Consider the following 6,000-nt stretch of genomic DNA (forward strand, 5'->3'; position numbering starts at 1 on the left):
GTCTTCCTATAGGACTACTAAATTCTTCCCAATTAAAAAGGTGAAGGAAGATACCTGGACATAAGGTTTTCTCCACAGACATAATCTTTGAAAAATTTGTTTCCATAGTGACATTGTTAAGAAGACATCTGATATTTCTGAAGACTTACAGTATTTGAGAACACAGAGAAAAAGAGCAGAATGAAAGGGAAGGGGGAAAACAAAGGAACTAAAAGAAGGCCTTAAACACAAATGGAACAACCTGAAGAGAAATGTGGACTCTGGAGTAACTGGGGTCAGTCGGTCTTAGAGTTCCTCTGAGATCTTGCAGGATTTGTTGTTGTTGTTTTCCCTTTTTGCAGAAATCAGCCCAAACCAGACAATAAAGTCTTGCCATGCATCAAATCATGATGATAACCAAGCCCCAGCACTCCAAAATCTCAGCTTTAGGGCCACCACCATCTTCACAATGAAATAACAATTCCTGGTGACTTTCAGGAGACCTGGAGCAGCTTAAAAGTTGGGTGAAGACCTCAGTGGAAAACGTTTAAGCTTTTGCCTTGCCTTTCCTGAAGGAGGTCAAAACCCTTCAGGTCCACTCAAAAGAAGAAAAAAAATTTCCAAAGTTTACTTTAAAATGGCAACAAACACCTCAATAACTTGTGAAAGCACTCCTTTGGTGGGAGAAAAATCTGAGCAGCCCTTACAAGTCCCTCATTTCCTTGCATAATGAATAGATGGTGAGGAACCACCACAAGATTTCACCCTGGAAAAGAAGAAGGAGTAGGCAGGCAAGCCTCCTCCTCCAGCCATCACCAACAGAGCTTCAAAATGGAGACATCCATAATTTTATAAACACTTCTCATCTCAGCTTTGTCTCCTGGAAACCCGCTCTCCTCCATTTTCTGGTGGAGTTACAACATGACACGGCTTACCTGACTCAGTTCTCAGCTCTCAACCAAACTAGTCACTTCCTCCAAAAACCTGCAAGCCACCTCCAGAAACAAAACCAAAGCAAACCAACAACCAACACAGACACTCAGACACAACCCCCGGGAGCCCTGGGAGAAAGCCCCAACTGGTTGGTCTTTTCCCATCCCAGACGCGTGCTGAAAAATAAAACTTTTTTTTTTCCCCTTTGGGTAGAGGAGGAATATAAAAGGAACTCCAGGCAGCCTCCCTCCCTCTCTGTAGGTTAGAAGCTACAATGAAAAGAAAATGAGGGTTCCTTCAGGAACGGTGAAAAGCCTGGAGAATGAACGTGAGAAGGAGCTTTGTGTTTTGGAGTCTGGACTGGAACCAAAGCAGACAGCTTGCAAATGGAGGACAGGGAGATAAAGAAAGGGAAAGAGAGGGGCTGCTCCAATGGGGGGCGGCTGCGGCTTCCCCTCGTGCCTGGAAGGAGGGCAGACCCCTGGGAACTGCACCAGGAGTGAGGCGACCCCCAGGCCCCTGCCTTCTTTTCTCCCTTCCTCAGAGAGCCAAGCGTGTGTAATGGCTTCTCCTCTCCAGAAACCGTTGTCCTCCTCCACTAGACGCTTCTGAACCCCCAGCCTGGAGACAGCTCCTCAGCTGCTCCTGAACCTGCAACCCCCCCCCCACCCGGTCCGTGCCCCCCGCTCCTCGCCTCTCTCCTCACCAGCAGCACCAGCAGCACCAGCAGCGGCAGCAGCCACCCCCCCGACACATCCCGACCCCGCATCCCAACTTCGGGGAGAGAGAGAGAGAGCCAAATACCTGAGGAAGAGGGGGGTGCCAATCCGCACGGCTTTGCCATCGGGCTGGGGACAGGCAGACAGAGAGGGGGAAAGGAAGGAGAGGGACAGAGAAAGAAAGAGGTCAACCCGCTCAGGTCGGGGCGGCTCGGAGCGCTCCCTCCTCTGCCCCTCGCTCGCTCCCTCTGGCTCTCGGCTCAGGTCCCCTCGCCTCCCGCCCTCCGCCCCCTTCTCTGTCCCTACTCCTGTCCCCACACTCGGAGCATCCGTCCTAAGCCTCCAGCTCTCTTCTCACTCATCTTTCATTTTCTCTTCTCTCCATAGAACTACACGAAATTAATTAAGCCACAGCGCTCCGCTCCCCCCAGCAGAAGGAGCAGCCAGCAGGAAAAGCACAGCCACCTCCACTGCCACCACCACCACCTTCTCCTCCTCCTCTTCCTCCCTCGCTTCTCCTCCTCCTCCTCTTCCTCCTCCCCCTCCTGCTCTCCCTCCTCCCCCTCCTCCTCCTCCTCCTCCTCCTCTCTTTCGCTTCTTCTCCTCTTCCAACAGCCAGTCCATGCAGGGGACTTCCTCTCCTCCCCGCTCCACCAACCCTCCTTGGCCGAATGAATGAGCGCGTTTGTGCCTCCACCGCCCCGCGCTCTCCTCCCCGGAGCACTCGGACCACCCCGAGGTGGTTGTTAATTGCAGTAACTTACAGAAGAAGCGTCCCGGCGCCGGGAGGTGTTTCGGGTTCTCCAGCCCCACCGCCTCCTTATCCTCTTTCTCTTTCTCCTCTTCCTGCTCGGGTTATTGTTGTGGAAGTTGTTTGGGAGTCTCATGTGCTTCTGCCGGGTCTCAGCAATGGAGGATCGCCATCTTCCCTGCCTTCCTCGGCTCCTCAGACTCGCTGCAGCTGCAGATGACCTGAGATATCCGTCTCTCTCTCCCTCTCCCTCTCTCTCCCTCCCTCCCTCTCCCTCTCACTCTCTCTCTCCCCTCTCTCTCCTCTTCTCTCTCCTCTCCTCCCTCTCCCTCGCGCGCTCTCTCTCTCCCTCCCTCTGTGTCTCTCTCTGAATAATGAGCAACCAGAGGGAGAGAGAAAGCAAGACAGAAAGAGAGAAGGAAGACAATCTTCTCCTGCCACACAAAACGCCGGAGCACCAGGGGGTGCGCGAAGCCTTTCTAATAACAACAACAACGTGCAGGAGACAGGAAGAAAAAAGAAAGAAAGAAAGAAACGAGAAAAGGGCTGGGGGGGGTGGATAGAGAATTATCCAAGAGCTGGAGAAGAGCAGAAGGAGAAGCTGGAGGAGATGCTGAGGCTGAGGCTGCGGCTGCTGTCCCCCCTCCCCCCCGCTGAACCCCAGAAGGAGGCAAGGTGGTTGCAAAGTTAAGGCTGGGACATTGTCTTTGTCACTCAGAGCAACACAGAGCCAGGCCAGTGAGATGCAAGAGGAGGAGGTGGCAGCGGCGGAGGAGGAGGTGGTGGTGGAGGAGGAGGAGGAGGAGGAGGAAGAGGAGGAGAAGGAGGCAAAGGAGGAGGAGAAGGGGAAGAGGGAGATGAGATGAATAAAGACCTGCGGAGAAGGCGGTGCGAGGAGCGCGGCGGCCGGGCTGAGGCGTGCGCGCTCGCGTCCCGGAGGCGCCCGGCCGCCCTGGCCGGCGGAGGAAGCCCCCAGTGAGGACCCTGCCCGGCCGCTCATAGCTCTCCCACCATCAGCCCAGCCCGAGGCGCCGAGCCCCGGCCCCAGAGAGTCCCTCACACGCATCCATCTAGAGGCCAATCTTTGCAAAGAACATACATGGGGAACTAGAGGTTGCAAGTCTAAACCCAGATCAACCACGTGGGGCTTTTTAATCCCTTTCCAGCTTGCGGTGTGAGTATCTCCAGTGAAAAGCTCAAATTGTCCATTACTGGCACGTATTTTGAAGTCTTCTCCCCCGAAATAAAGGCTCATTGTGCATTTATTTCTTTTCTGATATGGAAAGGGGGATGGGGGAGGGAAGGAACCCATCATTCCGAGCTTCGGAACCACCACTTTATTTTCCTAACTTGTGAAATGTTTTGACGGCGCACCAAAAGGGGAAAAAAAAAAAAAAAGCCTACTTAAATAACTTTACACCCTCCAGCCCCGCGTTGTTTGCACTTTTCTGGCTGATCATCTAAAGGCTCGGAAAGTAACAATCAGCGCTTCTAATGATAAGGTGTCATGGTGTTGAAGACAAGAGAACCAAGATGAGGCTTTCACACCTTGAATTTTTATTTAGTGTAATTTTCCCCAAATCGTTCTGAACTATCTCTTTTGCAAAGGAATGGGTTCCCCCTCACCAGGTCGAATGTCTCCTAAGGCTTTAATTTGATGGGGGGGGGGTGCCTACACTATAAAAAAAGAATCAATACAGCAAGTCAGGAGCAATTGAAGTTCAAGGGCACGAGCTGGTTGTACCATTTCTATTTCTCGCATCCTCGAGTTGGACATCACCAGCATCGGGAGAAAGAAACACACAGCGCGCGGGGCAGAGACCTTAATTAAAGTTTCTTTTGTCCGCGTCTGAATTGGGGGATGTTGCTGGATTCCTTTGCATTGGGGAGCGCGCATCCGGTGGAGAAGGCGCGGTGTAGAAGATCCAGGGCTAGATTGTCCTCTTTAATACTCACCCCCCCCCCCCCGCTCCCGGCCCTCCAAACAACAGTCCGGGAAGACAGACCCATAAACCCATACAATAAAGGGGAGGAGGAGACGCGCGCGGAGTTGGTTCCCATCGGATAGCGGGCTTTCATAAACAGATCCGAATCCTCATTTTCCAAGATTTTTCCCAATCGTTTATTCCGGGGCAGAATCTCTCACCCAGAGGCACGATTTCACCCCCTCGCAGTCAACACTTCCTGCCCTTTTCTCCTCCCACTCACATTGAAAAGCTCGGGAGCCCTAAAAGGGTGTTGATGGCGGGGGTGATAAATAAATAAATAAATGACACTCTACGCGTGCGGTGGAGAAGAAAGGAGGCGGAGGGCAAGGAGAGGGAAGAGAAAAAGTAGGGAGAGGAGAACAAGGAGGAGAAAGCACGGAGGCGAAAGGGAGACGGGAGTCAAAGAAAGAGAAGAGAAAGAAGAAAGGAGAGAGGAGGACGGTAAGGCTGCTCAGAACTGAAATGCCCCTGGCTTTGTGCAGAACTGGGAGGACTCCCCCTTCCAGGTGCCCGGAGGGACCCGGGGAAGTCCTTCTGCCCCGAGCTCCTCCCCCGGGACCCCAGGGGTGTCTGAGCGCCGGCTGCCGCTCCCCCACAAATTCCTCGTGGCAACGAGAGGAAGCGCGCCAGGTCTCCGCCGTCCCTTCAGTGCCCCAGCTGATAATTTACCTCTTTGTCTTTAATAAAAAGCTGACTTTCTCTGTCAAGCCCTGCACCGGGAAAATAACAATCGTATTTCAGGTTGAAAGCCCCTATTACCGCTGGGTTTTGGAGGCTGTGATAAAAATCTTCCTCGACGTGAAGGTACCTCCTGGCTTGGCTTGGGTCGGAAGTCGTAAGATGGGGGCCGCCCTTCCCCGGGGGCAGGGTCGCACGGAACCAGGCGGTGGGGAGGGAGGAGGAAGCGCCGAGGTCAGAGGAAACCCAAGGCTCCTGGGGCACCGAAGGGCTGCCCGCAGTCGGGGAATGAGCCCTGGGGAGGAGCCTTTTGCGAGAATGCGAGCGCGCCCCAACACGCCTCAGACCTCATAAACCCACTTGGCAAAGACCCGGGAAGCGGCTGGCCGTCCGACTGCGGTGAACTCGAGAAATTAACCTGCGCTACAATTAAACGGACTGCCGCCCTTTCAGACTCACCTCTAGCGACCGAGACAGAGAGCTCCCGAACCGGCCGCGGGGGGACCTGGCTCCTCCCTCCCGTCCCAGGAGAAGAGGACAAAAAGGGGAGATGGACTTGGAGATGGCCCCGCCCTTCAAACGCTCCAATCCTTGGAAACTAAACCTCCTCTCCAAGCCTCTACGTCTAGAAGGGACAAAGGCAGCGAGGAGATCCAGAGACCGATGGGTGGCTTTCGGGCTTCTCATGTGGGTGCATTGGGGGAAAGGTACAATGGCTAAAGTTTCCATTCCAAATACAGGACAGTCTTTAGAAGACCATCTTCTGGTTTAGCAGCGAATTGACTTCCCAAAGCCGTGAAGCGAACTATTGCAAAACTCCCGCAAAGCCCTGCTTTTTGAATGTGGGAAGGCTAAATTTTCAATTAATGATGCCATGCATAATTTTTTCGACTTTTTTGGAGTCACAAATGCCTTAACTCTCCAACTAAAATAACAAAGAAATTTAACATGG

The 6,000-nt window shown here is 53.2% G+C and overlaps 1 protein-coding gene across 9 annotated transcripts in view; it reads right to left on the reverse strand.

The window, feature by feature from the left end:
* Positions 1–5,579, reverse strand: part of ZNF462 (zinc finger protein 462) — a 135,094-nt gene extending 129,515 nt beyond the window's left edge. For 3 of the 9 annotated variants that reach the window (XR_006776608.2, XM_045780479.2, XM_045780472.2), the window contains exon 1: positions 2,396–4,338. The gene's annotated coding sequence lies outside the window, so the exon portion shown is untranslated. Of the gene's footprint in view, positions 1–1,716; positions 2,153–2,395; positions 4,341–5,507 lie in introns of those variants that run through there. The other 6 variants (XM_045780475.2, XM_045780474.2, XM_045780480.2 and 3 more) reach the window with 6 other exon arrangements.
* Positions 5,580–6,000: the final 421 nt, after the last annotated feature.

Source organism: Ursus americanus, chromosome 18 (genome assembly GCF_024610735.1).
Source record: "Ursus americanus isolate L20-20 chromosome 18, mUrsAme1.1.p, whole genome shotgun sequence".
NCBI classification, from domain to species: Eukaryota; Metazoa; Chordata; class Mammalia; order Carnivora; family Ursidae; genus Ursus; species Ursus americanus.